General features: G+C 48.6%; 1 protein-coding gene across 1 annotated transcript in view; it reads left to right on the top strand.

Annotated features, from left to right (window-relative positions):
- Positions 1 to 23,365, top strand: part of LPP (LIM domain containing preferred translocation partner in lipoma) — a 350,330-nt gene that overhangs the window by 7,661 nt on the left and 319,304 nt on the right. The window contains exons 3-4 of the mRNA XM_019472866.1: positions 11,607 to 11,712; positions 12,282 to 12,331. The gene's annotated coding sequence lies outside the window, so the exon portion shown is untranslated. The remainder of the gene's footprint in view (positions 1 to 11,606; positions 11,713 to 12,281; positions 12,332 to 23,365) is intronic.

The raw sequence follows: 23,365 nt of genomic DNA, 5'->3' as shown, positions 1-23,365 counted from the left end.
TAGTTTAATTGAGTGAGGAGCTTGCAGGAGAAGCTATTCATTCCCCTGGTAACTGTGCTTGACAATCAGAAGTTATTCTGGGGGTGAAGGACCGGTACAGATTTGTTTTCCTTGGCTGCAGATCCGTAGCCCCTAATAGTTTCTCACTCATATGAACCGAGATTGACTTGGTTTGCCACTAATTAAAAGCCAAAAGGATATGCAGTCCTCTCCAATATAATTACCATCTTCGGTGAATGGCAGAAAACTCTGCTTGCTTCCCGTTTGTTTCCAAACCCCTCCATTTTGCCGCGTTACTGTTGCACTGGCCATGATGCATGGGAGGGCCCTGGCAGGGCCAGCAGCTCCATCCTGGTGCATGGGGAGTTTGTGCTTGAATCCTTCCTCTGCTTTTGGACCAAAGGGTAAATACAGGAAAAGTATGGAGTTACGAAAAATTTTATGAAACCTAATAGTTGCATTTGGTGGGGGGAAGATGTTTTCTCAGTGGGAAGCCACTAAAGGCGACAGAGGCGAGTGTGAGCACCCCGTGTGCAGGAGCATGTTTTTATCTTGACTTTTTATGGGCTAAAACCCAACAACAACAAAAAAAGATTTTGACTGTGTCTGTGCTCACTACCAGGAATGCTGAATGCAGCAGCTGGAGTTCCTAGATAGTTTGGTTTCTATCAGTAAGTGGTTTCAGATACACATTAACTTTGATTCATGCATTGTTCTGGGCCTGGTGATGTAGTGGAAGGTGTCCTCTCTCCTCTCTGTTTTCTCGACCTCTGCGTTTGTCACATATCTGTCACCATTGCAGCTGGGCCTGCAGCAGGAGGAGGACAGAGGGTCTCCTTCCTTCAGCTGGTCCTAAGTGTCCATGAAGTGTTTGTGCTCCTTCAGTGCAAATCAGAGGGGCTGTCCCATGTCACCACTGGGTTGAAGGCTGGAAGATGTCCAGTCCAAAGTGGTCAGGCTCCCTGGCAGCAAGGGCTGGAGCCCAGTGGATGCTGTTTGCTCTGTGCGTGCAAAGGCAGAAGCACGTCTCCAGTCTTGCTACTTATCCCCACCATGACCTCGTGGTGGGGTTTTGGCCTCTGAGCACCAACTGGTGTAGGAGAAATAGCTGTCTGGGCAGCGGTCAACGGCTGAACGTACCTCCTCTCAAAGCAGTGGTACAGGGATGGGCAGAAGTCTCCCAGGACCAGGCTCAGAGGCTGGGGCAGGATCAGCTCCATCTATAACGCTCCTTACAGGGATGTGCCCAACTTGCTGTTGGGGTCTGGCGATGGCAGCCATGCCTGCTCGCCTGCAATCCCCTCCTTTGCTTTGCTACCCTGGGTGCGAAAGCGGGTCATGTTCACTTTGCACGGGGAGCATTCCCAAAATAGCTGTGCTCAGCTGCGGGGCTTGCAAGAAGCAGCAAAGGGGCTGTATTTTCTTAATCTGCCTGTTTCACGAGTCAGTATCTGGCTGTGCCCTTAGTAACATTTTTTTTTTTAATGCAGATCGGGTCCCCTGTTTTAATTGACTAAGAAAAAAGAACTTGAAGAGGGTATGAACCCATGACCTTGAGATAAATAGTTTCTTATTGATTGAGTCCCCGAGCCCCTAAGCTGCCCCGTCTTCTGAGAGTAGCATGGTTTAATCAAAGGTCAGAGGTTTTGTCGTCTTTGAGAGCCTCAGAAAAAGAGGGCGATGTGAGTGAGCTCTCCTCGGTCCTCTGTGACTGCAGTCATTCTTGGCCTGTCAAGTTCCCATTGAGGTTGCTATGCTTGTCCTCTGTTCCCAGATGATGGCTCTCTTGACCTTCTCTGGTCTCTGTGAATGCTGATAAAGCCCTGGTGATCAAGTCAGCTGTGTTTCTGAGGGTTGTAACTAGATATATGGTGGCTATGGGCAAATGGCTTATGCAAGGTTGCTGTGAGCCTCTGTGTGCAATGTGCAGATTTGCAGGCTTGATAGGACATAGTCTTCACTTGCCAGCTATTCCCACGCAGCCTCCCATGCATGTCTCCTGTTTCTAGGCTGAAGGCCAAGTGTGGTATCTCACGCACTGCTGTGTGGTCAGTCTTGGCAAGTGCTGACTTGTGCATGGCCACTGTTGTCTGAGATGTTGCGGATGCTCACAGAGGTCCCCCCTCATTTTATTCTCTGTGTTTCCTTCTTGAGTGGTGACCAGGCATGTGGCTGTACCTCTTGTGACAGGTGCAGTAGTAGCCTGTCTTTCTCTTTCCTCCTCTCTTTCCTTCTTCTTGACTGCAGTCACTAACGCTCCTTGAGCTTGGCTGATGGCTGGCATGGAGCTGGTCTTGCTTGCTTGCATGTTGGATGCCAGCTTCCTTGATGTTGTGCCAAGTCAGTCTTTGAAAATATCAGCTGGCATGTCCTGGAGAGATCTTTGTCTCCAAAAGCTTCTGCAGTTCCTTTCTGTTTTTCTCCATCACCAAGTGAAAAAATAAAAACACTTGGCTTGATAACATAAATGCTGGCTTCAGGGCTGGTGACAAAATTCCTGCTGACAAGCTCAGTATGGTGGGGTAGGAGTAGGCGAGGACAGGTATGATGGTGGTGTTACGCTGTTAGGTGCTCCTGTGAATCACACCAGTGAGGTGGAAGAAGGTTGAAGAGATCTTTCTTGGTCTCAAGTGTTTTGCACCTTCGGTGTGATGTCGCACCCACACGCTGTAGCTAATGTTTCAAACAAATAGGCATGTGCTCTTCCAAAATAACAGCGCTCAGGTGCAGCAGGCTGGAGGATATTGTGTGGCAAACTCTTAGAAAGAACACAGAGAATTAGTAGTCAAGAAAACTTTGTGCTGAGAAACCATCAGGTACATGGGAAGAAGTGTGATCTCTCCCTGTGAGTACTGATGATGTCCAAGTAAGGGTGCTGAGGATGTTTAATTGATAACTGCCATTCTGCAAACTAAAAGCCTCTTTCTTTCCACCGAGAAACAGGAACATGGTCAAGGTGAACCAAATCGTACAGGTCCAGGGGTGCAGTTTTATAGTCACTGTTGGTGCTAGGCAAAAAAATAAAGGAAATGCAGCGGAAGTCCAGCGTATATACTTCTCTAGGTCAAGATAAAATGGCACACAGGGGCTAAAGACTTGCTATCCTTAATTTTTAAGGAGAGGAAAGACATGACAATGCTTGCACTTACTGTGCTGGAAGAAGTTAAGTGATAAATCACAATCCCCTTTTACAGGCAATTAATTAAGCTCCTTTTGAGGGGAGGATAATCTGCAGAATTCTCGTGGAAGTCTGCACGGCTGGCTCTCCTGCACAAGGTGATGGAGGGATGTCTGAGCTCTGCTGCCTTCCCTTTGCTTGAGCCTGAGCCCCAGCTGGGAGGACGGGAGCATGTATAGGGCTGGGTGCTGGGCAAACGGCATGACGGCTGCATGCTTGTGTCCCCTATCCCCACTGCTGTTGCCTCGGGGGGGAGAAAGTCCCTCCCTGACATGTAGGGGAAGCCATGGAGCTGTGTGTCCTCCCGCAGGCAGATTACCGGGTCGTTGTGCTGAGATAGATGGGCATTTGACAGCTATGCTGCCGGATGGCCTGTGCGCAGTCCTGCTGAGCCAGGGGATTAGGATTGCATTTCCTTCCATTGTCGTGCTGCTGTGTACGCTGGAGACCCCCTCCGGCCCCTTATTTTAGTTATTAGTGCTGGGCTGAGGCTTGCACACCCCAGGGATGGTGGTGATCATGTTCAGGTGTCCTTTGGGGGAGAAGGGGGGCAGCTGCTTTGTCTGCGGTGAAGGTCCAGTGGCTCAGCGGAGTGAGGGGCAGCACAGGGCACCCTCGCCATCGTCCCTCCCCATCCCAGCCCGGGAGCGGGGGCTCTGCGGTGGCAGGCGAGTTTCCCCGTCACAGGGAGGAAAAGCATAAAGCATGGCCTGAAACACTGCCTCTGCTATTTTTTTTTATTCCTGTGGTGATAAGGGCCAATGAGGAGCCTGGCTTCCAGCTGAAGCTGGGGTAATTTAGGAAATAAACCAGCTTTTTAATGTATTTTCTGTATGTCTCAGTCTCCATCTATGATGGAAGTAATTGCACTTTCTTGTCCAGAAGGCGGACGCATCCACAGGCATCTGTGGCCCGCCTAGTTTTGAAATGTAGTAAGAGCAGTTATTAGGGCTTGTCAGAATCACTCCAGAATTTTTTATCTGTATTTGGTATAAATGTTTCCTTTCTCAAAATGGAGTTTTCTGCGGGAAACATCAGCTTGCAACTCAGTTCTTTTTTTTCCTTTACAAAACAAGTTTAGGTGGTTTTTTTTTATTCTTCTATTTGTGATGGTAACAACATTTGTTGAAAACAAAAATGTTTTCATGAAAAGCAGTTGGTGGTGAGGCCGCTCCATTCTCTGCTGGCTGATTGCCACGCTTCCACATTAACCTGGGCCTCTCTGCCCCATCAGGGCTTTTTCTGGTTTTGAAGGAATATGCTTCCTTGGCCTCTCGATCCAGCTGTTTGGAAAGAGGAGCAGCTGCACTGAGAAACTCTTCTTTTTTTTTTTTAATACAGGTGTTCGAGGCCCCTTGTTGCTCATCACATCTGAAGGTATTTGTTCCAAGGCTGAGACTGGGGCAGTTTGCTATTAAAGTATAAAAACGAAGGAAGATAGCTAATGCTCAGTCATCCTTGGAGATGGGGGGAAGGAGGGGACAGACATTTCTAAACCAGAGAGATTTACTGGTCCTGTCTGACTGCTTTTTTAAACATCACAATGGATTATAACACTTTCAAAAATACCTAGCCTGACCAAGCAGGCACAGGAGTTGCTATTTTCAAATGATCTGGCCAAAACTGGATAAAACAGAAGCCTTGAACACAAGACTGTCTGGTCATGTAGGCTCTAAGTTTTCAAAGTTTCATTTACAGATGGTTTGAAGAGCGATAAGAGAGCCTGCCATGGTGCCAGGGGTTTCATTGTGGTGGCACCCGAGCAAGCCTGGGAGAAGGTGACCTTTGCCTTCAAATTTTGGCCACTTAAAACCAAAATAGTTAAAGGAACATTGTCCTTTATAATAAAACTTTATAATAAAACCCTTAGACTTGAACAAACGTGCACAAAAAGGCCATCTCTGCCCTAGGAGATTTCAACCTAAAGGTGGGCTGCTGAAGACCCTGCACTGGGAGTGGGGAAAGCCAGGTGCCTTCCTGACCCCCGTGCCTTGGGGCACAGCACTTCTCTGCTCCCTTGTGCTCTTGGTCACTGTTGGTCTGTTTTTCTTGACCAAGCATCTTAAGATGTGGGAGGCGTATTAGGGCAGCATTCTGGGGGGGGAAGGGGAGGGTTGTGGTGGGGGTGAGGGGGGGGGGGGGGGGAAATGACATTTTTTTGGTTTTGAATTGCAAAACATTACCGTTTATTTGAAAGCCAGGCTCTGTGGTGCTCTGATACTGCATGACTACTTGAAAGCAAAATCAATTATCCTTCTTTGATCAAGAAGCTGGGGTGCATTCGAGTGAGAAAGTGAAACTGCCCCCCTCTTGCTCGAGGTCTCTCCAACCAGGCTTAGTGAAATGCAGACAGCAAACTGTGGGGGAAAAATAAAAAATAAAAAAATAAAAAAAAAGGCAGTTTTGAAAATCTTCCGCTTCCAGTAGACTGAGGGAGTGTGAACAGCATGAGGCCGGTAGTCTGTGCTTGAAAATACAGGGTCCAATCCTGGTGTCAATTACAGACACGTAAATCACAGGCAGCGCTGCTGGCAGTGACGGGGAGCTGCTGAAAGGTCGCTCCAGCATGGGACCCGCAGGCTTTCTGGCATAGACATGCTGATTCCTCTCGTTCCTTAGCCACTCTTCTTTTCTAGCTGTCCTCATGCATTTGAAATAACAGGGGTGAAACATGGCTGGTCCTGCTGACGGGTTGGTCCCCAACTGTTGCCCAGTGGCTCCAGCTGAGAGCCAGTGGGGAGGCTCCCGGGGTACTGTACGTAGGGCTGTCTTGCAGCTTCCTCGGCCACTGCTTAAATCTGTCCTGCTCCAAATAATTTTTTCGTTTGTTATAATACAGCAGTCTCCATCTGGGAAAGCTGGGTGCCATCCCTCTGGTGCAAGCTGGATTTCATCCCTTCGGTGCTGCCATGCCACTGGAGCAGTCTCTCCTCCTCCTCCCCTGCTCCTTTTTTCCCCTCTTGTTTTAGTCTCATTTTATGAACCCCAGGACAAACCTGAAAATTGAGTGTGACAGCAAAGATAAAAAAGAGTCCCCTGGCCCCGGGGGACCCCCACCACAATGAGGCCAGTGCTCCCGCAGGGCAATGCTTTAACGCTCTGTGCCCTGCCGTGTGCAGGGGCTGCTGGTGAGTTTGCTTTTTTATGGGAGCTAATTTTCCCCATCAGAGCTGATGGTCCATGCTGTGGCTGGCGTCAGCCTTCCTCCAGCACGATGGCCGGACCAGGAGGTTGGAAGTGATAAGTCCCATTACGGACAATTTTGACACATGGGGTTGCGGCAGATTTAAAAGCAGCTCCGTGCCGAGTACGATAAAGGAGGGGTGTGTGCTTCCTTGCAGATCGAAACTTGCCATTCACATAGTTGCTACTTTACACCAACACAGGATCTGGCCTCCCAAATGGCAGCAGCCGGGTGTATTAGCTGTTGCTGTTTGTATTGATGACTCTCTGAGCAGGTGCCGCTGCTGGCAGCAGCGTGGAGGAAGCACGTCTCCAGCTTTTGTTATCTTGCTTGATCTCTTTTATTAGATAACTTCAGCAGCGTACTTTTGAATCGAGCAGTTTAATAAATGAAACTCGAGAAGCACAGAAGCAAACACTGAAACCTGTTAGTCAGGGCCAAATCCTGCAGGCATCACTGTCCTGGGATAGCAAGATCGGTCCGTGTCTCTGGGTGGTTGTGTTCAAGCGTAAAGCTACCCATGCATATAAGCTGAATTTTAAGTCAGGGTTGGTCTCTGAATTGAGGTTTGCATGTAAGTGGTCTGATTTTTCCGATGTGTGAGGACATGGAGACCTCAGACGGCTCCCTCAGTGCTCGTGGTGGCCAGCACGGCTGAGGATCAGGGCCTCTGCAGCGAAGGAGATAACGTGAGATTTCTGAGTTTGGGGACTTTGGCCAGCAAATAACAAATATATTGGCACAGCATGGGAAAGACGTAAAAATGTGTATGTCAGAATGGGGCAGGCTTTTAAGTGTTTTTCATTTAAAATTAAAAGGTCAGATTGAATGGGGTTGTCATCTGGGGACCTGTATGTGCACCTGCCAGTCATACAGAGGGGAACCCGTGTCAGTTTGTGCTGATGGCTGACTCTCTCTGGGAGCTTGTCTGCGCTTAAAAATTGATGTCTGGAACGGTTAAAATGACAATTTTCCTTGTGGCGGTCAGGCTGAGCCATCTGCTCCACCAAGGAATGGGAACGAAGGATCTGAGTGCAAGGCTGCTTTACCACAGTTTAACTGGTGTTCACACTTCGGCTTCTACAAGTATAGCCATACTGATTAAAAAAAAAAATAACCCTCCCCCCCCAAACTAAGCTCTGAATATTGGTAAGACTTTCAAGTATAAAGGAGATTTAAAAGTGAATGCAAGTTTTGAGCAGTCAGAAAACCAGATGCCGTTCAGCCAGGCTGTTATGTGAGAAGTGCAATTAGCACTTGCTGAAATTATTTTCACAGGTAAGGTTTTCTTTTAAAGGGGTTGGGGAGTCTGGTTACTTCAATTTCTAAGTGACCACTGTAAGGTTATGCTAGGGACACCTGTTTTTCTGAAAGTGCGACTGCACTTCTCTGAAACTTGGACTTATTGCAGAGGTTTTAAACTGTTCATTTCTGAAAAATCTGAACAATATAAGAAAACTCAAACCATACCAGAAGATTGATACTTAAATTCAGACATTGTAAACTACGGCTTTTAGATTTAAGTCTGCAAACAGGAAACCTTGCTTTCCATACTCGTGTGTTAAATTTAGTTTTCTTTTTTTTTCTTGAGAAATGTTGATTCTTACTGTCAATAATACAGCATCAATATTATCAGACAGTGAGTCAACGGACTGTTTCTGATCATCATGTCTTTAAGGATTTTAGAGTTCATAGATCTCAGCCTCTCACCTTATTTTCCGTTCAGCTTGGGATGGCTTTTTTAACTTCTGATCACTTTCTCAGCTTTTTATGAGTTTTACCTTAAATTTAACTAGTTGGAAGAAACAAATGAAGGAAACAATCTTTTGTGAAAGATGGGCTCTCTTGGTAAATTCGTGTTCCAGTAGTTAGACTCTACTTAGTGCTTTAACTGTGATAGCCGATTCCTGCTGTTTGGGCATTTGGTTTAAAGTACCTTTAAATGATAAATTGCCTATTGAAATGGTGCATTAAAATAAGTGGTCTGTATTGTGCTAAGCATAAAAATGAAGATGCAGATGTGTACATGTAGTGGCATGAAGTCTTGGCCACTGTAGATGGTGATCTGGAGGCACAAGAGTCGTACTGAGTTATGCCAGATGGGAGCCTGACAGCGTAAAGCTGTGTTACTAAAGAGACTTTCCTGCTGTTATCTCTCGCAGGACTGTGATAGAAATCTGGGATTTCTTGTTGCAAGATGAAAATCAGAATTAGCTGTGTACAGACCACTGAACATCTGTTGCTGTGGCTCTGAACTAGGAGGACCTCAGTTTTGTAGAGCTAAAAACCTGCCTGTTGTTACTTATTTCTGTTGTAAAAGCACCTGGATAGTCCTTGTAAAGGTTGTTGGAGGATGTATGAAACCCAGAGGTGGCTCCTTAGGAACAGTCGTTGCATGTATTTCTCTGGGGACTTCGGTGGGGGAAAGACTTGTGCTGGAATCGATGGCAACGATTTGGGTACGTCTGTACTGTGCACTTGTTTGTCTTTCCCTACCTGAACCAAAGCGGGAATGAGCATGACTGCGAGGGGGAGACCCTTTTTTGGGACTTGTTGTCTCTCAAGATCTGTATCTCTTGCCTGCTTCCCCAGCAGAGCTGGCCTGGTTAAGGCATCACTTTGCTAATCCTCTGTGTAGTCCTCTCTGGTGCGAGGGTCTTGGGGGTGCTCCTTGCTGAGGGATGTGTACAGGCAACCGAGAGGAGGGACTTTGCAGAGAGGAGCTCTGCTGATCTTGGGGTTTGGGGGCCTTGAGTCTCAAGAAATGCTCCCCAATGAGAAATGCTTGTTGAGATCACGTCTTGAAGATGTCTGATTTGGTGGTGGCATCATGGCTTGATGGCTTGTGGTGCAGCAGATGTGCAGCTCTTCTGGCACCTTGGGTCTGTCCTCTACATTTGTATTCTGGGTATTTCTGTGCTCAGAGACCCAGACTGATTTTTGTAGCCTTCTGCTGAAGAAATGGGGTCACACACGGAGCAGTTTGACAGACCGGCTCAGGTGGATATTGCTGTGACCAGTCAGGCTGTCCCTGTCCTGCCTGGCTGTCAATTGTGGCCAGGAGGGAGTGCGTGCCTGGGTGTCATTGGGTTGCTGCCCCTCTGGGACCATGCTGGGCCCCACTTACTGCTGGGGAGGGTGGTTTCACAGCAGGCTTCAGCTGGGTGGCTTGGGGAAGGCGCATGGGGTCCTGCTCATCTCGCTGCAGGAACCCCAGTCACAAGGTGACGGGGACAGCTGGCGTGGAAAGTAAAGCCAGGCAGATGCGGTTCAACTAGCCAAGTCTGCTGAGTCCTATAACTGATCTTGTAAACATTTCTTGAGTTAAACCTGGTGAAAGACAAGTCCGAGCCAAGATCTTTTAAACACAAGTTGGGTCCCAAGAAATATTGTTTTACCTGGAGCTCCCAGAGGTGCTGTTGTGGGTTGAATTGAAACGGTGTTGGAACCAGAGGGGAATGTTGTTGTCTTCTGCCTTTGCAGATAAGACCGAAGGCATCTTGCCAGGAGCCTGTGGGAAGGACCTGAATTGTATATAACTCTACTTTTCATTTTAAAATGAAAAGTAAACATGCACAACCATAATATTTGCTTGTACTTGTCTCCTCCTTGATAGATGGAGAGAAATTGCTCTTTGGCTGAGTTCACCAGCAATAAAACCCTGCAGTTTACTCATCTTCATCCCAAGCCTCCAGTGAGCGGGAGGGGCCATTGTGATCTCCAGTTGAATTTGTCCTCATCACACCCGAGGGGGAGCGCTGAGGGTCCTGGGGACTTTTATACCTGCCCAGGCCTATGGGGAATCAGGGCTGGGTGCCAAGGCGGGGGCTGTGGGACTGAGCTGGGAAGGTGCCTCCTGGATCAGGGTGGACCTCATCATGCTCTTGTGGTGTTGGCGCAATGGAGATCTACCACCGTTTGGGAGAGGCGAGAGCCCTGTCTCTCTCCTGGCTGCTGTAGCTTCAGGCATGGCATGGGGGACAAGGGGTGCTGGCAGGGGCAGGAAGCAGTCCCACTGGGTGACAGGGAGGAGGGACCTGGACTGTGAGCCACCAGTACTCTTGCTGCATGTTGGTTGTAGGCTTGTGGGCTCACATGCACCCTCATGAGCAGCACAGGTACAACAAACGCAAGCCTGAACTGTGCATTTCCATCATTACAGCAGCAAATAGCAGTAACTTTCTCTGCTGAGCGGTGATGACAAGGCAAGCCTGCACTTGTCACGAGCAGAGATAGGGCCGTCAGGGCGACCAGGATGTGGCCGGGATGTGATGCTGGCCGTGGGCTGGCAGGGGCAGGAAGGAGTGTGTGATTCAGATGCCGCCTATCTCCATGGGATGCACCCGGCAGTTTGTCCTGGCAATGCCACGCGCAAGACGACGGTTGTGTGGCCTGGCTGTCCCCTCTGCTCTACCTTCATCTTCTGCAGAGGGGAAAAATGGCACCGAGTCGGTCACTTCAAGAAAGGGTTGTGTCTGCTTTGCAGCTACAGGAAAGAGTGAGGCAGTCTCCAATGGGAACTGGGCAGAGCTCTTCAGAGAAAAGGCTGTGCTGAGCTGGAGGATGGGGTGAACTGGGTGGTGGTGTAGCTCTGCTTGTGGTACTGGTAAACCCCATGAGCTTCAAACAGAATTAAATGATGCCTCCTGAGGTCATAGAGACGAGCAATGAATTCACCCTGTTCTCTCATTTTAAAGAGTGAGGCAGTCTCCAATGGGAACTGGGCAGAGCTCTTCAGAGAAAAGGCTGTGCTGAGCTGGAGGATGGGGTGAACTGGGTGGTGGTGTAGCTCTGCTTGTGGTACTGGTAAACCCCATGAGCTTCAAACAGAATTAAATGATGCCTCCTGAGGTCATAGAGACGAGCAATGAATTCACCCTGTTCTCTCATTTTATGCCTCATTTTACATCTCCTTTTACACCTTCCCCCCCCCCCCCCCCCGGGGCATTAAGAGCATAAAGGAGCTGTGGCTTGAGGAGGGGCAATGTTGGCCAAAAGCTGAGTTTGTAACCGGCGTGGGCGGGCGGTCAGCCGGTGCTGTTTGTTGGCCCAGTTTGAGGTGGTGATGCTTGCTTTTGGGGGCTGCCGAAAGGAGTCCAGGAGTATGGAGGCTTCTGCCTAGGAAAGCTGGGGAGGAAAATGCTGCATTTCGCAGAAGTTGTGTGGGTTAAACTGCAAGTTTTGGAGATGAGCTGTTGGGAGGCCAATCCGGCATGCATCACACGGGTATCTCTCTCTTCGCAGGGCTGGGAAAGAAACCCAAAGTCGTGACTCCAGCAGAGCCCTGCGTGTCTCCAAAAGCCCCACTCTGAGTTCATCCAACCAGCAAGGCTGTGCAGCGTGAGAATCGGTACGTAAACACGTTTCACAGGCGCGAGGGGCAACTTCTCAGAAGGATTTGTGGCTTTTCTGACAGTAGCACCTTGTTCATGGCTCTCTGCAAGTTCTCTCCTAATGGAGTGTGGAGCCGGGGTGGGATCACTGGAAAATACAAGACAAACTGGTGGTTCCCTGGTGGTGCTTGCACCCAGAGGCTTTGGTGGGGAAGGGCTCCGTGGCAGAGAGAAGCTGTGGGTGTTCAGAAGTCAGCTTGGACTATGGAGCTGAGGCTTTAGATGCTCTCTGTTGAGCGGTGTGTTGTGTGACAGCACACACGGATAGGTGATGTGGGGGGTAATGACAAATGCACGCATGAGAAATCCACATATATATATATACACACACACACATGCTGTACAAATCTAGGCACATGGAAACAAAGATGCGCAGTGCATATATAGTATATACTATACGGTGGCATATGAGAGCTTGGGGGTGTATATACCAAATGTCTGTATATACTATATATGGCAATGAAAGAATGCATATGCATTCATGTTCTCTTTTTTCTTTTTCTGTCTGTTCTGTCTTTCTGTGGAGCTGTTGCAAAACTACCAGATTCAACCTCCTGGGGAGCCTTTCTGGCCAAGGTTTCACAAGCCAGCACCTGCTTTGCCTGCCTGACTTCTTTCTATATTTATTCCTCTGCACCCAGTTTTTGCCTTTGCCTGCAAAATGGAACTGTCACAAACATTTGTGCTAGCTTTTGGCTGCACAGGACTTCAGCTTGGAAGTCCCAAGTCTGCTTTTGTGCATGCTGGGGGAGGAGGCATACGTGTGCGTAGCTGTGCATGTGTGCATATAAGCATCCCTGGTCCTTGCTGTCTGCATTATGTGGTCTGTGTTCCTGTGACACTGCAGCAGTCCCTGTGTTCTGTATGCCATGCAAATTGCGCTCTCTGCCCCTTCAAGACATTTTTATGAATCAAATCTTCTCAGTTGTCCTGCTTATATAATGTCATTTAAATGAAATTAGCAACGCCTGACCCAGTGGCTGACTGATAATGATCTGTACTGCTGTGCAGGAGGCTTGGGTTGGATGTCATTCCCAGACCCCCGAGTTTTTACTTTCCAGGGTTAGGACTGTGGCAAGAAGAGGGACTTGTGGTGCCATGTAGCAGGGAGCTCCTGGTTAGGCTGTGGTTGGACGTGTCCGTCCTTCTGGTTTCTCTCCTCTGTGTCATTTGGGGTGGAAGGTGCTCTAAAGCAGAGACACTGAATGCCAGCTGATGCTTAGGTACCACTGTTTAAAGTGAGCATGGTAGCAAAGGAGAGGGTATAATGCTATTTCAGCTGGATAACTGAGGGGAGATCCTAATGCTGTCCTGGGGAATGACAATCTGGGGGAGTAGTAGCATGGTGGGTCTCCAATCAGCAAATGCTGCTCGGATGAGACGCGTGCTCGTTCCTGGTACGATGGGTATGACTTGTGCTTATTGAAAAGCAGTGCTGGGCTGCCTGCCAGGAGCCGGGAACCGGCTTGTCCTTGTGTGCTCAGGCCCCTGAGCTCCCAGCCCCTCTAACAGCTATATTCCTTTCTGGCACGGGAGTCCCTCTAAGGTCACAAAGCCATTAGTCCCAGGTTTCAACCCCAGGAGCCATAAAACGTACCCCGCCTGACCCCTGTGCAAAGGCAGAGGCAGCACCAGCAGCCCGCGTTCCCCTGGGTTTTGTTTCCCTGTCCCCACTGTGTGTGCCACTGCAGCCTGCATTCCTCTCCGGTTCAGTAAGCCCTTTGCCTCTCAAGCTGACACAGCTAGTATTTCCTCCGCTGGCAGGGCAGGCGAGGTAGTGGCATTTAACTGTTAAGGAGAACCTCGGTCTGTTCGTGCTGTGGGAGCTCAGGGCAGTAAGGGCTGGTGCATGCCTGGGATGGGGTTTTCTGCTATTCCGGGTGCTGCTCCTCCATGCTTTTTTTTCCCTTCCTTGACTTATATTATTCCCTACTTCATCCTGCTGTTTGTCCTTGCACAAAGCAATGCCTTGGGAATTGTTTTCTGCAAGGAGCTAGAAAACTGAGTCAGAGTTTGTAAAACCCGCACCTACCTGACCCTTCTTAGCCTGGTTTTGGAGCATCTTCTAGCACCATGACTACAGTGCTCAGAGTATCTCTATTTCTGACTGTGGAAAATGTTCCTGGTGACCTGGCTGCTGGCTGGGGCGCGTGGCTCTGGGGGAGGTTTTAGTGGGTTTTTAGAAAAATAATTGATCAGCTGCCCACCAAGAGCTAGTCCCAGCCTGCATTGCATTGACGTTGCCCTCATGTACCACTTAGTGGCCCTTGTACTGTTGGCTCTTTAAAGCTGCCTTTATAACTACCAGTGTAATGGCCATGTGCTGGTGCTGCCTTGCAAGGTTTATTTTTTGCAGTGGTAGTGATGGATCACTAGGTTAAATGTGGTTCTTATTCAAAAAGGCAGAAAGCTTTGTTTTCTTCTAAAGCAAAGGTTTACGTGGTTTTTTTTTTTTTTTTGTCACCTGTGATATCAGGGGCTAAACTTGCGTTGCCACGGGCCCCTGACCTCTGCCTAGTTAGTGGAGGTAATTGTACAGCCTCTGTCGCTGCAGGATTTCGGCTCCTCCCGAAGCCTGCGCTTCAGTACCAGTGAAAGCCAGATGTACTATAATGTTGCTTTTTTACGGTTTGTTTTGGCCATACATGGGCAGAGTCAGCTCTGGAATTCCTTCCCTATAAATTCAATAGCATCTTGTGGGTGGTGCTGGGGAATCACTCTGGTCTGGTTGGATCGCCTCTGCGGCCTGTTCCCCTTGAAAACGCCCCGATTTGCACATTCCTGAGAGGCTGCCTGCTCCTGGAGCCGATGGCTGCAGCTACCAGGAAGCTGTTGTCCTGTGCTGGCAGGCGTAGTTACCTCCCTGCTGCCCGCGGGTCGGCTGTTGCAGCCGAAGAGCGATGCCCGTGGGAGCAGTGGCATGGGTATATTGCTCCCGTGTGCAGGCAGACTCTGCAGGGAGAGTTGTGCCCTCTAAGTATAACTGTTCTGCCTCCTAAATTTGCTGTATGGGCTTCAGCACTGACCCTCAAGCCCCTCTCCCAGGGGTGGGGAGGCTGGGCGTTCCCCTGTTCCCTCCTGCTATGGGATGTTGCGTTGTGTGTCCCAGCAGGGATCGAGGGGTGCTGCCATCCTGGGGCTCCTTGTCCCTGCAGGGAGATCTCGCCTTGTCCAAGCAGCGTGTTCCTTTCTTCAGAGCTGTGTTTTTTTCCCTTTTGTAAAGCAAAATCAAATACATGGTTTTTGCGAAGCACCAGCTAGATGAGCTGGCCAGGGAATCTTTCCCTGCCCCAGGTGAGCAGCCAGCGTGGGACCCGGCAGCAGGACCTCTCTGGTGGGACTGATCGTTGAGCCTTGCCTTTTTCTGGTGCTGAGCTGGTGTCACTATAAACACAGCCTCAGTTTGCCTATTTGCCTTCAAAGAACACTCCAAAAAATAGTTTTGGGAGGTTTTCTGCTGATGAGTTGAGGGATGAGAGGGAGGTTTGCTGTAGGGGGCGAGGGGCGATGGCTCCTGGAGCTGCTCCTGTTGCATGTCCCCATGCATCCCTGGGAGGGGACAGGGATGCAGTGTCACTCACCGAGCCAGGAGCCACCAAAGCGCAGGTCAAGACAGTGACACGTGGCCCCATGTCCTGGCTCTGCGTGGGTCGGCGACAGCGATGTGTTCGGCTCAGGCTCCAGAGGGGCAAGTCATCCCTGTGCCAAAGCCAGGGAGAGAAGGGCGATTTTTTTTTTTTTTTTGACATCCTTTGGAGTTTTGATCTCCATATTTGGAAATGTTTACCCATTGCTCTGATCTATTGCAAGGGAGGGGAGGTGACTCAGGGTCTGGTGGAAGCAGGATTTGAATTCCTGTAGTAAGGTTCCCCCCCCCCCGTAAAGTCCCCCCCCCCCCCCCCTTTCTTGTTTTGGAAGCTTGTTGTGGTCAGTTTTCAGTTCTCTCTTGCTCCTGGACCTTGTTCCAAATTTGATCTGCTCGAGAGGGAAGTGTGTTAGCGAAGGAGCTTGCCTGGATGCTGGTAAGTGCATCATTGCTGCTTTAGCAAGCAACTTGGGATTATTTTTTTTTTTTTTGTTTAGTCAGATGGATTGCATCAAAGCGTGTGCGTTGCTGGTGGAGGCAGGCATGGGATCGCCAGTCAACAGCAAGGGACCCAATGAAACCTTCTGTAGCAGGGAAAGTTGGTTTAGTGGATTGGTCTCAAAGGCAAAATGTTTCTTCAGGCCTAGGTATAAAGATAATTTAAGCCAGCTCCCATTCAGTCACGCTCTTCCTTTTAGTTTCACTGGTTAATGCAGCAAGGCAGCAGAGCACTGTAGAGTTAAATGAGTATATATGCATGTGGTCAGCAAGTAAAATATAGCTTAAGTATGATTTCTGTCTCCTAAGCAAGGGTGTGTGTTAAAGAGGCTGCGTAACGTATAGATATATTTCTCTCAAATGTTAATATTTAACTCTGTTTTGTTAGGGACCTGAAGAAGTTTAGCTGCTGTAACTGGATGAAGGTTCAGTGTCTGGTTTTTCCTGTTATTCCTTATTTTTCCTTAGTGTGAAGTTTTTAATCTGTCTGGCATTGCAGCTGGCTGCTTCTCTTTTCTTTTTTTTTTTCTTTTTTTTCCTTTTCCCTCCTCCCCCTCTTCCTTTCTCTTTCCTGAAAGGAAACTGCAGTTCATCCAGACAGTCAGGGGCGTGGGGGGAACCTGGAAGATGCTCTGCTTCCTGTTTTATTCATGGCAACTAAAACCATGCTGGGGAATCTGGAGCGGAGATCCACCGTCCTGCATTCCTCTTGTCATTTGGAGCATGTAACACATATAGAGTGCTTTTAACGCTGCTCCGGGGGTTGCGTAGCAGCCAGTCCCGTGCCTCGGACAGAAAGCTCTGCACTTCGTCCTTTTACTTGGGAAGGGGCGTTGGTGAAACACGGTTTATCGTTCCTACTGCTGGTTGCTGATGCCTGTATCTTCTTGGCTAACTGGTATTTTTAGGCTGATTCAAACCTGTGTTATCATACTCTCCCTGTTTTAAATTGAAGACCTTTGTTAGACAGTTAAATCTCTTGGTTTTCTTTTGCCCTTTTAAATAGGGAGTAATACTCAGTGGAGGTTTGGTTTTCCAGAGATGTAGATTTGCAGCAGGTCCTCAAGGTGCGAAACTGGCTTGATTGTTCTGGGCAGGGAAAGATACTTGGCTTAGTTTGCAGGAGGATGGGAGGCGAGCTGAAAAGCACTCAGCCACAAAAGGTGATGAAGGGACTGGTGGAGCGTATTCCTGCAGATGGGATGTGTTGGGAGTTTGCAGACTTTCGCTGCATTTTAATCCTTGTTGTTGCAACAAGCTACTTGAATTACTGTAGCTTTTGGGGTCAGGGCCCCGCTGGGCTGGGCTTGGTACCAGTGCAAAGAAAAGAACTGATGTCCTAAAGAGTGTACGGCCTGAACAGACAGTGTAGGTGATGGGTTGGAAAACAGGGCACCGGGGAGGCGTATGGAGCTGTTGCAGCATGTGAAGCCTCAGCCCATCAACTCGCCAAGGAGCCACCCATCCTCTGTCATGCGTGGTGGTGCAAAGCCGTGGAGGGCAGCAAGCTGGTGGTCTGTGTCGCTCTTCGTGCGCTGTGCTTTGCCTTTGCACGCGTGGCCCTGCGCAACGGGCGATGCCTCCTCCCCACGCAGTGCTTCCCCCGCTCGGTCGTGTCCTGGATCAGCCCCTGCTTCTGGTGGCACTTGGATGTGGTGCATCCAGGCTTTGCCAGCTGCTTGTGGCCAAGCTTGATGTTTCGGGGACAGCATGGCAGGACTGGAAATGATGATGTTCTGTTCCCCTCGCAGTTTCCCCTCCTTTCCCGCTTGCCAGGACAGGCTGCTTGTTGGAAGACAAGGACGAGCAGTGCCTGCGTGCCATAACCCGAAGTTCAGGGCAGTGCTATTCTGACACGCCGGGGGAAGCACACTGGGGCTGTTAATCTTCACGTGCCGATCCTTCTCTGGGCAACATCTCATCACCGCAAGGATGTGACTTGAGAGCTGGATGGTCTGTGAAGGATGAGCTCCCCAAGTGCTGCCTGTGTCCCCCTGATGGGTGCTGGGCAGGGCTGGGGGAGCTCTGGAGGACGGAGGATGCTCACGGCTGGGACCGCAGGCTGCCAGGGCTCTCTGGTATTTCTCCAGGAGCTGGGCAGATGCAGTGATCACTGATGCTAACCAGGATCCACAGCAGATTTTCTTCTGCTCCAGGAACAGAGCCATTAAGGGGTGACCTGTAAATTAATACAGCTGTCTAAAGATTTTTCCTCCTGCAGCCTGGCACCCTGTAAACGCTCGACTCTCAGAAACCTTCCATGACGCTGGACCTCGAGCGTGCTCAGAGAGCTCCATGCCTGCCTTTCTTAAGCTTCTCTCAATCACTTCTAATGATGTATTAAATGCAGAGGATTTGCTTTAGCTCCCGTGTAAGGAGGATTGGTTTGCAGCCCATCCTTCATCCCGGCTGTTGCACCGATTGATCCAGGGCTGGCACTGCACAGGACGTGGCGAAATGGTGACACCGTCACTGTGTGACTTGGGTGCTGCGAGGGGATTTAGTGTGCACTAAGGGCTGTGTGTACGTGCCCCACAGCAGGTAAGCTGCCCCAGATAGCATGGGGCTAGCACACGTGGGCATGGAAGGGATGAAGGCAGACAAGATTACGAGCCTAGATGGTTCTACACATCTGATACTTTGCATTTCTGTAGGCAAAGCTTTCAGAGCCCTTAAACACTAAATCATGCCCACAGCCTGAGGAAAGCGGTTTTATCCTGGTTTGCAGGTGTAGAAACTGAGGCACCGTGTGGCAAATTTGGGAGAAGTGCAGATCTCTGGGCTCCACGTGATAGTTCATGCTCAGCTCCTGCATACAGGTGGGCGCTTTGCAGCCTCGTGCTGAGTGGTACTGTGAAACTCATCCCTCTTACTCTAATAAAGTCATACTTTTCTGAGCACTAAATATTTCTGCATCAGTTGCTTAAAGGTAAACCAAGTCGTATTGAGTATTTCATAAGGTTGATATATGTTGCTGGTGTGTGACATGATCCCAACATATATCGTTACTTCAGGAATTTCCAGATGGCACCTTACCTAATTGTACCACTGCTCCTTCCTAGGATCTGAGCAGAGTGCAGGCTTTTAAGAAATGTCTGTTGTTATTAGCTTTATAATACACATTCTTGTGTAACAGCTGTTGCAAGCAGCAGGAGGTCTCACTCGCAGCCCAATTCTTCAGTCAACTTTGAGGGGAGGGAATTTGCTCCTGTGAACTGGGTATTTGCATTTGGGATGAGATCTCGCAAATGACAAAAACTTGTTTGCCTTCAGTGAGCGTGTCGGTTCAAGGATTCGCGTGCCTGGGAGGAGGAAACAAGTTGCTCTTGTTGCTTTACCACTGTCTTCTAATAGTTAACTGTGCTTATTGCTTGACGTGGGGGGGGATGACTACGTTTTAAAGAAACATCGGGTTTCGAAAGCCTGGCTGCCTGCAGTGGGGAGGAATGAAGTCCTTGTGCTGTGCTGTCTCACACCCCTACTGTGAAAATATCACAGGGACGAGTTCCAGTGGAGCTGCCCATTTTTGGCAGCCACTTCCCTCCTACATCCTTGTTCTTCAGGTAAAGCCCTCTTCAACTCCGTTAGCCGTTACCCTTTCCTCCCTGAAAAGTCATTATCATCCCTTGAAATTAAGGAAAAGATAGGAGGAGGGAATAAATGGATGTTAAGAAGTAGAAAACAATCAATTAAATAGTACATAGCATGTAATTTTCCTTGGAAACTTACCATGAAATTGAGGAGCACTTTAACAACTAGTAATTTAAATTGCATTTGAACACTGCTAATGGGTTGTTTGCATGGGAATTTCGGTCATTTCACAGCAGGTCATTGTCTTTAGTACCCCTTCATTCAGTTTAAAAATAAATAAATAAATTAAAATCTCATAATGAGGAAGATGCTGTCGACAACTGGTCCAACTGTTGCTAGTAAAAGGTGGTACCATGGAAATTTTGCAAGGCCCTGTTACATTCAGCATAATTCAGAGCATTTACATCCTTAGCATCAGCTCTTCCAGTGTTAACTCCATGGGAATTTGGCATATTTTATCTAAAAAGCTTATTGCTAAAAGTTAGGAAAGTAACATCCCTGTTGCACTCACAAACATGATGGAGGCGAGGTGGCTGAAGAGGCTCCTCCAGGTTCATGGGGTTGGGGTTTGCAGCCATGGGACCAATCTGGGAACGCAGCCCACAGCTCTGTCTTTATCACCTCAAACGAATCATAACAACATTTGGGATCTGATCCTGGCTTGCTCCATCTGAGGAGGAGCAACAGAGAGGTGCTGATCAGCTGTAGCTGCGGGATATTTTTACTTAACTTATTAGTCTTGTTTTTCCAGTGTTTAATGCTCTCCTCCACCACTATTTTACTTATAAAATGCCAGCGATTTTCAGCAAAAGGCAGTATCAGCCTAATCATGTGCTATTTTGCCACTGATTGCACTGGGAACAGACTCTATAGGAAGGCAAACGCAAGTAACTTGTCTCCTGTTGCTGAATGAACATCCCATTTTCAGAGCAGGGTTTTTGCAAATCCGTGGGCACGCTTAGCATATGGAAGGGGGTTCCAGTATCAAAACAAATCTGGCCTCCTGTTTCTGGATGTGTAGGTTGTTTCTTAGAAGATGGAACCTTTAAAATCTGTCCCTGCAAACATGGCTGTTAAATCCTGCTATTTCTAGAGACATGAGGCAGCTGTCTGCACTGAGATAAGCTATAAAAAGGCAATATTTTCCAAAAATGGCTTTTTTAGCTATACCTGCCAGACAGCTTGGCCGGCAGGAGTTCACCAGGAGTGTCGCCGCTGCTGCCCTTTTATGCACAGGGTGCTGAGCAATGTAAAAACTTCTGGGCAAGTCTCCAGGGGCAGCATTAAGCACCAGCTCTTCAATCTCTCTTTTTTGTGAAATGCTGCTATGCAGAAAAGTGCATTCAGCGCAAAGGAAGGTGTGCTTGTTGGTTTGATTTTTCTTACGTGATCTCCTGTTGTTTTCTAGGCGATTGTTTTGTCCTCGACTTTTGTTCTTAATTTTCATTGTGTTTTTCTTGTTGCCAACTCGGTGACCATCTCCTTTAGTCACAGGGTGGTTTGAGTGCCCCCCGCCCCACCAGATTATTTACTTGAAGGCATTCCTGTTTGCTGTGTAGTCTGAGGATAGCTGGTGAGTTCAGATGAAACCAATAACAAAAATTGTAGTTTTTCCTAAGGGTCTGGATGAGGTTTCTCGTAGCATAACAGTGTTATTGCTTATACTTCCTGACGCACGCGCTACCCGCAGTGCTTTGTTAGTTATCAGCTAATTCTCTGCCGAGATGTATGAGTGTAAGAAAGCTACATCAGATAATCTCGTAGAGGCTGTTAAGACTGTAGGGACAGAGAAGGACGTGGGTTTTGAGCATGCTCCCAGTGGAGAATTTCTGAAAGCTGGGAGAGCACTGGAGGTGGGTGTTTCAAAGTGACCGAGGCGATGTCCTCGTGTAGGCGAGGGGCTGGTGTGTAGGGGGAGGCAGGGGGTGAAGTCCACATGGTGGAGGAGTGCAGGGGGTCAGAGAGCAGCAACTTTGGGTGTTAGGAAACCCCAGACAACTCAGGTTCTCATGACATAAGGAACAGCTGATGGCATCAACTCTGTGAACTGTCTAGCAAGTACTCTTGCCCTCTTCTTTTAAAATATTTTTGGTTGAATGAGCATTTTGTCACATTGATTCCTGAGAAGTGCTACTCTCTCTATGCAAATCCCCCATCACGCATGGGCGTTGTTGCCAAACAGCCAGCTGCTTCAATGCATTGGCTCAGCCCTGATATGGACAGGGGTTTTTGCCTTCGCTGTTGTTTTTTTTTCCCTGGGAGCATGGGCTGCCTCTTAGTCGCCTCTTGATGCCCTATGTGTTGTGGGTAATCTTTTCTTCATAACTTTTTTTTTTTCCTTACCCCAGCTTTCCATTTCAACAGCCCACTTCCCTCTTTTCCAACCTCCTTCCAAAGGGAGAGAGACACTTGGCTGGTGGAAGTCAGTGTAGGTTTGATAGATGCTCCCCCAGCAAACAGCCGTGTGTGTCTGCTTCTCCAGAAACCCACTGAAAACTGAATAGAAACAAGGCATGTGGGGTTCGAAATAACCCAGTGAGTTATTTCTGGCCATGTTCTCCCCTTGCTTGTGCACGCGGTGCTCCCACGAGCTCCTCCACATCTCAGGGTTTCAGCTTATGGGTGAGCAGCACTGGTAAAGGCCCTTTGTTTCCTTACCTTCCTCTCTCAACTATTTTTTGAAGAATGCTGATAAATTTAAGTGATAACCTTGTAACTGAGAGATAAGGAAGAAAAAGTCTTGCGGGTAGATTAGTTTGCAGTGGAGGGAAGGCAAACACCAAGGGAGCTCGGTGGAGGGAGCCCACGCTGAGCTACCCTGAAATGCTGAGACTGCTTATTTATCATTTACCCACCCCGTAAACATATACTGGGCTTTACAAGTGGAGAAGGCAGTCCTTGTCCTAAAGAGTCTGCAATCCCAGGCAGACAAATATGCACTTGAGGGCTGGGGGAGGGAGGGCATGGGTGATTGCTGGAGGTAGAAATCCAAATAAAGTGGATTCCTAGAAGAAAAGGACTTCTGAGGTGGGAGTTGTGGGTGATGAGAAGGGTGCTTGAGGTGCCGGAGGAGTGGATGGAGAGAGGAGGGTAAATGGGTATGGAAGGGGGTGAGAAGACCTGAAAGGAAACAAGGTTGAAGGGGAAGGTAGAAAGCGAGAAAAGAAGTAGGAGGGAAAAAAGAGCAACAAGTCAGCTGTGGGAGGGGATACTGTGGGATGCTGTAGATGAGAGTCGAGATGACCTTAACGTCTCTTCATCGTGTGTTAAAAGCTATGCTGTAACTCAGCTACTGGGATTAGTCATCTCCCAGTGTATGAAGTACCAGTCTCTCCTCTGAATGGAGAGTACTGGTCCTGGCTGAAGTCCAGTGCTGGAAGATCTCTTGGCTGGGCTTGAATGCCCTGTGCCTCTGGTGGGGTGCTGGGTGGTTACATGCCGTGCAATCCTGTGTGTGCACCATTGCCAAACCTTAATAGGCAAGTGCGTAAGTAACTTGCCACCTTCTGCTTAATGCCATCAAAGTTAGTCTTCTAGAGATACTTAGACAGCAAATCAGGATTGGCTTGTGTGTGTGTGTATATATATTTAATATCAATGTATATGGTATGGGTAGGTTTTCAAGTGCAGCAGGCTGTACTTCGGTGACATCTGATGAGATATGGGTGGGATCAGTGGTTTATGTTGCACCATACCCATTCCCTAGTAAAAGAGCAGTAATCTTTGCACAAAGGTCTTTGTGCATTAACTTCCATGGAACTGAGGTGGGAAAACTCACTGGTCATCTGGTTCCTACATGTGCAGCTTTCAGTTTCCTAAAAAGACCTTGGGACTTCCACAGCTTCCTTAGGGGATTTGTTTCATCCCCAAGGACTGAAGGTGTTGAGGAAGAATTTACTGTCACCAGCCTTATTTCCCTTTCTCTGATTTCCCCC

The sequence above is a fragment of the Aptenodytes forsteri genome, unplaced genomic scaffold (genome assembly GCF_000699145.1).
Source record: "Aptenodytes forsteri isolate BGI_AS27 unplaced genomic scaffold, ASM69914v1 Scaffold404, whole genome shotgun sequence".
In the NCBI taxonomy this organism is placed as follows: Eukaryota; Metazoa; Chordata; class Aves; order Sphenisciformes; family Spheniscidae; genus Aptenodytes; species Aptenodytes forsteri.
Note: the sequence above shows the minus strand (reverse complement) of the source record. Positions and strands in the feature narration are given on the sequence as shown.